Here is a 10,064-nt window from a genome sequence, read left to right on the forward strand (position 1 = left end):
CTTTCAAATGAATGTTTTTTTTAACTCCATCCCTGTTATGTCATGGTGACTTGTAATTGAATCTGTCATTACGTGATCTGTAAGCGCACACAGTAAGTTAGAGATAAAGTGAAAGGTGAATGATGCCTCTCATTTCTGTCGTGCAATTGCAGGGTATATACACTACAGTTACTAATTTCTTTCAGGCTTGCGTCAGTTTAAATGTCTCAAAGCAGAAGACAATGAGAAAAATGAGAAGTCCGACATTTTTATCTGCCTGTGTGTACACAGCTCTGAGAATGTGAATGTTATCAAAATGCACCTGTCAGTTTTTTTTAATGAATGAGAACATTGTTTTAAATCTATACCTGTCAGTTTCTGCAATGTGAATGTTTGAGCGCAGTTTTCAATCTGTACCTGACAGTTCCAACTACATGAATGGATGAGTGCATTTGAAAGTACCTGTACCTTTCAGTGTGTGCTCTGTAAATAAGTGAGTGTCTTTATAACATTTGGCTCTCTTTGACAAGACACTTGCCAGAAACTGCAGGAGTTCTTTTTACTTCAAATCTCTGTTGCTCAACATGAATAAGATTTTATCTATTGCCATCCATGTCCAGGTAGCATGGTGGCACACTGGTGCCAGAGACCCAGTTTCAATACTAGCCTTCGCTCATTGTGCACATTGCACTTAGACATGCTCTGCATTGGTTTTGTTATGGCACGGGGTAAACCCCTTCGCTAATTTAAAACCAGCAACACAAAAGATTTATCCTATGCAGTAATCTGTGGAAAAATGATAGGCCAAGAACTAGTTAAAGTAAAGATTAACAGCTTTATTTATTAAAGTATAACAGAGCGTGATTAACTAACAACTATGTACAACTCCTTCCTCTAACTTATCTTCTATAGTACTAGTCCGATAGAAGTCCTGATTAAGATTTACAAAACAAAACTTCCTTTCTCAAAACCAGACAGCTTTCGGTTCTTTCCTGTATTCCTGTCTTATTCTTGGGGATTGTGCTTCATAGCTCATTGATTGATAAAGGTACCTTAAGAAGAGCTATTTTTCAGGCAGTCTTTTTACATGCTGGTGGCTTGGCAATTCTCCTCCCAACTATTCAATTTTCCCCGGTCTTATACCTCCACAGCATCGGACTGTGTCATTGGCTTTTAAGATCATAAATATACTCAATTGAAACTGGATTGGAATTTGATATTTTCAGTATTTAATTTAAACTGATTGGTTTAATTCAAATGTTTTTGTCTCCAGGCAAACAGATACTTGGGTTGTTCGACCAAATGTTACTTTTTTTTCAGAACACTTGGTCATGTCCGGTAGTTCTACTGGCTAGTAACTTTCTTAAAGGTACAGTACACCCACATCTTAAAAACAGTTTCCTCTGGGTGGTCTAGTTTCCTTCCACAGTCCAAACACGTGCAGGTTAGTTGGATTAGCAATGCTAAATATTACAGGACAATTTACCAATGTTCAGACTAGGTGGGTTAATTATGGCAAAGATGTGGTTATGGGGGGTAGGGTGTGGTCTATATCCAGGTGGGATGCACTTTGGCGAGTTGTTGCACGCCGATAGGCCGAATGACCTCTATCTGCACTGGAGAAATTCTATGTACTGTAAATGAAAGTGAGACTTTTTATAACATTGTCAGTCTCTGACACTCTAAAGCAGTTTGGTTAATTTCCACAACTTTTATTCGATGACCCAGTTTATGGTTGTAAGTTATTTTCTGGATTGGTCAGTTTCTGGTCTGAATGTGTACTTTGAAAATGAGAGCTTTTTCATTCTGTGTCCAACAATCTCTGGGTATCTGTCTGAAAGTGTACCTTTTCATGTCAACGTTTGACTTTCCTTTGGACCATTTGAAAACAAAGTGTTATTCAGTCATTTTATCTGAGGTGTGTTCTGTTTTCTCCTTTTGGAAACAAATTAAATTGCAATATTTGTTTCAATCTGGCACTTGGCCTGCTATTTAATTCCTCCAGGTTGGAGAAAAGAATTGTTAGATGAATTTCATACAGTCAGAGAATCAGACAGCTAGTTTAAACCATGGTGAGATAATTGGAATGAATAATTAATCTGAATTTTTATTCTTTCCCTACTTAAGTGGAATTCATTGTGAACATGCAATAAGTTCAGTATTTTCTAATAAACAAGTAGAATTTACTTTTTCACCAAGTTGATACCATCATTTTAATTCTGTAAGAAGTTAACTTGTACACTGGGACTGACATACTTCACTCTCACGCTGTCCTGGATAACTTGCTTAATGAAATACTAGTTCTCCCAACTGTGACATCTTTGAGGTCATGACTTTTCTATTTTTGCTTATAGACCTATTAACCTGACAGCATTCCTGTACTTTGCAAGTAATTCTGTACCCACTGTGTACTGGCACCATCTCATTCTTTGTTCTGTCCAGAAATTATGTTTCCTTCAAGTCCTTCATGACGTGAATAAGAACAATGACTGCTGCAGTCTGCAACTGTTTATTCTTCTGTGAGTGCAGAACTCATCTCGTTTCTTCCATTCACTCATACAGTTTGTGTACTTAGGAATTACTATCTACCTGTCAGTCTGTGCTATTCAATGGGACTTTGGATTTGGCTTATTGTCCTTCAAAACTCTGCTCAGATGTGACAGACTGTCAACAAATTAGAGCTATGTTGCCTAGTGAAAAACTTGGAAATGAAGTACACGCACTGATTTTATATAGAAAAAATATTTTTGAAAGAACCAATTGTTATGATATAGGAAGCTTGCCCACACTCAATTGATCCTGCTTCAATCTTCCTGCATTGTGTTACTGAGCAGTTTAAATGCTTGCTGTTAAGTGGACAGCCAGTTAGCAAAGGAGAGAGTTTTCAGTTCATGTTTCCTGAAGTGAATGGGAAACATCTTATTTTCTTTGACTGTATCTGTAGGATTCACATCATCACAGAAAGGATCTGTGCTGTTCTTCGGAGTCAAGGAGGTAAAAGCAACGGACCTTTGCCACTCCAATAGTGCAGTGTCTAACTGGGAGTAATGATATCAAGGTGCGGCCTTCATAGAGTCATGCAGTTATATAGCACAGAAACAGACCCTTTAGTCAGTTAGTGCTGAGCAGAGATCCTAATCCAACATAGTCCCATTTAAGTTAAAAATCTCAACATCAGGTCATTCTATGATAGGTTTACATGGAAGCACTAGCTTTCAGAGCGATGAAGGAGCAGTGCACTGAAAGCTAGTGCTTCCAAATAAACCTGCTGTACGAGAAACTGGTGTTGTGTGATTCTTAACTTTGTCCACTTCAGTCCAACGCTGGCACCTGCACATCATGGCGAATCCCACTTTCCAGCATTTGGCATATATGCCTCTAAATTGTTCTTATTCTTGTACGTATCCAGGTGCCTATAAAATGTAATTGTACCCATCACTTCCGCTTCCTCTGGTAGCTCATTCCATACAAGCACCACCCTTTGTGATAAAGTAAACCCCCACGTCCTTTTTAAATCTTTATTCCACCTGTGTCTTCTATTTTTGCATGCACCCACATTCGGAAAAAGGTCTTGGCTATCACCTTATCATGCCCCTCATGATTTTCTCAACCTGTACAAAGGTCACACCTCATTCTCCGACAGTCCAGGCAGCCAAGCAACAACCTGTTCAGCCCCTCCCTATAACTCAATGGGCTGAGAAGTGGCAGATGGAGTTTAATTCAGATGAATGCAAGGTGCTGCATTTTGGGAAAGCAAATCTGAGCAGTATTTATAGATTTAATGGTAAGATCATAGGGAGTGTTGCTGAACAAAGAGACCTTGGAGTGCAGGTTCATAGCTCCTTGAAAGTGGAGTCGCAGGGAGATAGGATAGTGAAGGCGGCGTTTAGTATGCTTTTTTTTATTGGTAAGAGTATTGAGTACAGGAGTTGGGTAGGTCATGTTATGGCTGTACAGGACATTGGTTAGACCACTGTTGGAATATTGCGTGAAATTCTGGTCTCTGCATTCTGATGTCGTGAAATTTGAAAGGGTTCAGAAAATATTTACAAGAATGTTGCCAGTGTTGGAGGATTTAGCTATCTGGAGAGGCTGAACAGGCTGGGGCTGTTTTCCCTGGAGCGGTGGAGACTGAGGGGTGACCTTACAAGGTTTACAAAATTATGAGGGACATGGATAGGGTAAATAGGCGAAGTCTTTTCCCTGGGGTTGGGGAGTCCAGAACACGAGGGCATAGGTTTAGGGTGAGAGGGGAAAGATATTAAAGAGACCTAAGGGGCAACTTTTTCCACACAGAGGGTGGTACGGGTATGGAATGAGATGCCAGAGGAAGTGGTGGAGGCTGGTACAATTGCAACATTTAAGAGGCATTTGGACGGATATATGAATAGGAAGGGTTTGGTGGGATATAGGCCAGGTGCTGGCAGATGGAACTAGATTGGGTTGGGATATCTGGTCGGCATGGACGGGTTGGACCGAAGGGTCTGTTTCCACACTGTACATCTCTATGACTCTATAACTCAAACCCTCCAATCCTGGCAATGAAACATACTAATGAGAGTAGTGCAGTTGATGTGGTTTACAAGACTTTTGTAAGGCCTTTGTCCGAGCATAACATCCGACTGGGGATGACTCAGCAGGCAGGCAGGATTCAGGCAAGTGGAAGGTGTTTATTCAACCAGAAACTGGTTAGTGCAGGCAGACAGCCAAAGGATTGTCCTCAGAGACTGGCCTCAGAACAGAGGTCCATGGCACACTCTAATTTTACAATAAACAGTAATATTTTTAATAAATTTTCTGATAACAATCAAATTTAATTACACGATCCTTCCTCTTACTTTGCATACCCTATTCAGTGAGACACCTCATCAATGATGGGCATTTCTTTGGACAGCCCCAGGATCCCTGACCTCTCAGTTCCATGGAAACTAATCTCGAGGTCTTGCAATCTTTCTATTCATCCCATTCATTCGTATTCCAAAGTTATTTGCGATACACCTTTGGGTTTCTCTCAGGCTAGCTTGTCTCTCAGGACAGCTTGAATGTTGTTATTCATTGTATTCCATTTTATCAAGTTCAATTGCTCTTCTGATATAATTAGGGCAGTGGGGAACATATGAAGAAAAATCAAAGGACAGTTTGTTTTGACTTACTTGCCATCGACTTGTAACTTTAATTTTTGTTATAAAAAGTTAACTACAAAGTGTAAATTTATTTACCCCAATTGTTAGCATTCTGATTAATAGGCTGTGAGCAATCTATTTTGTACTGGGCATAAGAGAAGGCATTACCTTAAGCTAGCTAACCTTCACTTCCAGGTTTAAATGCTTCTTTCCCTCTGTATGCTTTGGTATTATGCACCTATCTTTTTATGCTGAAAACTACGGTGATGATGGTAAGACTCTATGAATATTTTTCTTAATATTCAAACTTATTTCAAGAAACTGAGTACTATAAGATAACTTTAGATGTTGCACCCTCAGCTGTTTTAGGGCACTAATGGGCTGTAACTAACACCTAGGACATTAACTGGGACATTTATCCTTTCATTGAATGTGGCTGGAGTTACTCATTTACCGGACCTTAGGTCTTCTTGTCAGAACTGTTTTGAATGGGAAGAGGTTGGGTCCTTGGAGTGGCTTGTTCAATGGTATCATTCTGCCTTACTGAGTGAGTAGGCTGTATGGCTTAGTTCCTGCCTGCCATTCTGTTTCGCATCCTGCTGTTTAATTCTACTTTCCACTTCTCAGCCAGTTTGCATTAACAGACATGAGCCACTCACTTCTGGCCAGATATAGGCCACCCCAATAGCCTTTGACAAGGCCAAAGTCCGATGTAAACGACTGGTCCAAGCTTGGATTTTGGAGTCTTAAGCGCACTGGAGTTGAAATTAGCTTGCAGACAGGAGGCAAACTATCATGGAGGGTTGCGTTTGTGACTGGAAGCCTGTGACCAGCGGTGTATCACAGGGATCAGTGCTGGGACCCTTGCTGCTTGTTAAGTACATATTAACAATTGGATGTGAATATAGAAAATATCATTAGTAAGCCTGCATATGATTTTTTCGTGTGGAAGTATTAAATGTGTCAGTGCAGTCTTGGTGTGCAAAGGGCCTGTTCCTGTGCTGTATTGTTCTTTGTTCTGTGACATGAAAGTCAGTGGTGTTGTTGACAGTGAGAGGGATGGTCTCAGGCTACAGTATGAGGACATTGGGCACTGCAAGGTAGATGGAATTTATTCCTGATAAATGTGAGGTTAGGCATTATGGGAGGTCTAATAAGGGAAAGAATTACACAATGAAGGATTGGTCCCGAGGGAGTACTGAGGAACAAAGGGATCTTGGTGTACAAGTCTATAGATCACAGAACGTGTCAGCACAGGCAGACAGGCTGCTGAAGGCGACATTCAGAACGCTTTCCGGAGCTGTCGAATATAAGAGCAAGGAAGTCTTATTTCAACTTTATAAAACAGATCAAATACTATGTGCAGTTCTGATTGCCACACAATTAGAAGGATGGGATTGACTGGAAAGGATGTAGTGGGTTGGAAAGATTCCATTAAAAGGGGAGACTGTATGAGCTGGGTTTGGTTTCCTTGGAGCAGAGGAGGTTGAGGGAGGATCTGACTGAGATATACTAAATTGTGAAAGATGCAGACAGAGTAGATTGTGAGAATCTTTCTCCCCTTGGAAGATGTATCTAAGACCAGAGGGCAAAAGTTGAAGTTGCGGGGAAAGCAGTTTAGAGGATATCTGAGAAAAATATTTTGACCTAGATGGTGGGTAAAGTTTGTAATATGCTGCCTGAGAGTGTGATGGAATACTCTCACAGCATTTAAGCAGCATCAGGATATGCCCTTAAGAAACCAGGGCATAGTCAGCTACTGGCCAAGTGCAGATAAATTGGTTGAATACAATTTGGTGTTTGTTGGACATCATGGACATGTTGGGCTGAAGGATCTGTTTCTATGCTGTATGACTCTATATCACTATAACATCCTTGTAAATCTTTTCTGCAGCATCTCAAGTTTAGCAACATCCTTCCTGGAGAAGGGTGATGAACGTTGTACACAATCTCATAAAAATGGTATCACTAATGTCCTGTACATCCACCACATGACATCCAAACTCCTACACAATGTTCTATCCAATGAAGACAAGTATGCCAAATGCTTTCTTCACCGTCCTATCTACCTGTGACTCTACTTTCAAGAAATATGCAGCTGCAACCCTTTGTTCAGCAACACTTGCCAAGGTCCCACCATTAAGTGTATAAGTCCTGCCCTGGTTTGTCTTAATCAAAATCTCACATGTATCTAAATGAAACTGAATCTGTCACTTCTTGGCCCACTGACCCACTTGATCAAGGTCAGAATTAGTACTTTTTTTTTTCCGTGCACAGTGATATAATTACTTGAAGACTGTTGAAGTAAAGGTAGGTGTTAAATACCCTGCAGTGTATTGTGATGGTGCTCACCATCATTGGGATACTTGTGTGGCTCTACAGAGGGCAGAAGGAAGTAATGATTTTCTCTCACGCAAATTGGAAATTGGAACAGCCAAATTAAATTTTTTGAAGAATGAAACTTTTGAATGCTTCTCGTAAAAAGAAAAATGATCAGTTTTCATAATCTATGTTATCTTGTGGGAGCGAGTCATGGAATGCCCTGCTAGTAGCAGTGGTGGACTCTCCCTCTTTATGGGCATTTAAACGGACATTGGATAGGCATATGGAGGATAGTGGGCTAGTGTAGGTTAGGTGGGCTTGGGTCAGCGCAACATCGAGGGCCAAAGGGCCTGTACTGTGCTGTATTTTTTCTATGTTCTATGGTTACCAAGATGTAGTCACACCTCAGGTACAAGAAAAATGGCCAATGGGTTACAGTCAAGGAACTGAAAGGGAACCAGCAGACAGTGCAGGGAGTCCCTGTGGCCATTCCCCTTAATAACAAATATTCTATTTTGGATACTATTGATGGGCGGGGGGAGAGAACTTATCAGTGGTAAGCCGCAGGGTACAGGACTCTGGCACAGAGTCTGTCCCCAATGCTCGGGGGGGGGGGGGTAGAGAAGAAGAGTGCATTCATCATTGGGTTCTCCACAGTTAAAGGGGCACATAGTAGGTTCTGTGGGAACGAGAGAGACTCATGTTTGGCATGTTGCATCCCAGGTGCAAGGGTTCAAGCTGTCTCAAATCTTGAGGGGGAGGGGGAACTGCCCCAAGTCATGGCCCACATAGACAACATAGGTAGGAAGAGGAATGGGGATTTGAGGCAGAAAGTCAGGGAGCTAGGGTGGAAGCTTGGAGCTAGAACAAGCAGATTTGTTATCTCTGGCTAGTTGCCCATGCCATGTGCTAGCGAAGCAAGGGTTCGGGAGAGAGAGGAGTTGAACACGTGATGAAAGGGATGGTTTGGGAGGGAGTGTTTCAGATACCCGGATAATTGGGGTAGGTGAGACTTCTACAAACTTGGTAGTCTATACCTGAAGCAAAGTAGTACCAATATCCTGGGGAATGTTTGCTAATGCTCTTTGGGAGGGTTTAAACGAATTCAGTAGGGGGATAGGAACCTAAATCGTGGTTACTGGGTCCAGAGGTCGAGCGTAGTGAGGTCAGAAATATGGCTTCAATGTCGCAAGTGCACACTGGCAAGCATGAAGGTGGTTTGAAGTGTGTCTACCTCAATGTCAGGAGCATCCTGAATAAGGTGGGTGAACTTGAAGCATCCTGAATAAGGTGGGACTTTGATGTTGTGCCATTTCGGAGACATGGATCGAGCAGGGACAGGAATAGTTGTCGTAGGTTCTGGGATTTTGATGTTTCAGTAAGAACAGAGAAAATGGTAGAACAGGGGGAGGTGTGGCATTGTCAGTCAAGAACAGTATTATGGTGGCAGAAAGGATGTTTGAGGACTCATCTAATGAGGTAGGCTGGGCTGAGGTTAGAAACAGGAAAGGAGAGATCACCGTGTTAGGAATTTTCTATAGGCCTCAGAATTGTTCCAGAGATATAGAGGAAAGGCTTGTAAAGATGATTCTGGATAGGAGCGAGTGTAACATGGTAGTTGTTATGAGGGACTTTAACTTTCAAATTCTTGACTGGAAATACTATAATTTGAGTACTTCAGATGGATCAGTTTATGACCAACGTGTGCAGAAGGCTTTCCTGACACAGTATGTGGACAGGTCAATCAGGATTGAGGCCATAATGGATTTGGTACTGGATAAATGAACCCAGCCAGGTGTTAGATTTGGAGGTCAGTGAGCACTTTGGTGGGAGTGACCACAATTCGGTTATGTTTACTTTAGCGAATTAAGGGGATAGTTCTGTACTGCGTGGCAAGATTTATAACTGGCAGAAAAGGCAATTATGATGCAATTAGCTGAGATTTATGATGCATAGGATGGGGTAGCAAACTGCAGGGGAGAGGCACAATTGAAATATGGAGCTTATTCAAGGAACAGTTACTGCGTATCATTGACTGGCATGTACCTGCCAGGCAGGGAGGAAGTGGATGAGTGAGGGAGCTGTGGTTTACTAAGGAAGTTGATCACTTGTCAAGAGAAAGGTGGATTATATTACGACGAGGTGTGAAGGCACAGTTAGGGCGCTTGAGAGTTCCAAGCTAGCCAGGAAAGGCTAGAGAGAACTAAGAGGAGCCAGGAGGGGACAAGCGAAGTCTTTGGCAGACAGGATCAAGGAAAATCCTAATGCTTTCTATAGCTATATCATAAACAAAAGAATTACTAGAATTAGATTCGGGTCAATCAAGGACAGGAGTGGGAAGTTGTGCGTGGAGTCCAAGGAGATCGGAGAAGTGCTAAATGAATATTTTTCGTCAGTATTCATATCGGAAAAAGACAATGTTGTCGACGAGAATACTGAGTTACAGACTACTAGTCTAGATGGGATATAGGTTCACAAGGAGGACATGTTAGCAATTCTGGAAAGTGTGAAAATAGATAACCCCCTGGGCCAGATGGGATTTATCCTAGGATTCTCTGGGAAGCCAGGGAGGAGATTGCAGAACCTTGGGCTTTGATCTTTATGTCATCATTGTCTACAGGAATAGTGCCAGAAGACTGG

Source organism: Hemiscyllium ocellatum, chromosome 49 (assembly GCF_020745735.1).
Source record: "Hemiscyllium ocellatum isolate sHemOce1 chromosome 49, sHemOce1.pat.X.cur, whole genome shotgun sequence".
In the NCBI taxonomy this organism is placed as follows: Eukaryota; Metazoa; Chordata; class Chondrichthyes; order Orectolobiformes; family Hemiscylliidae; genus Hemiscyllium; species Hemiscyllium ocellatum.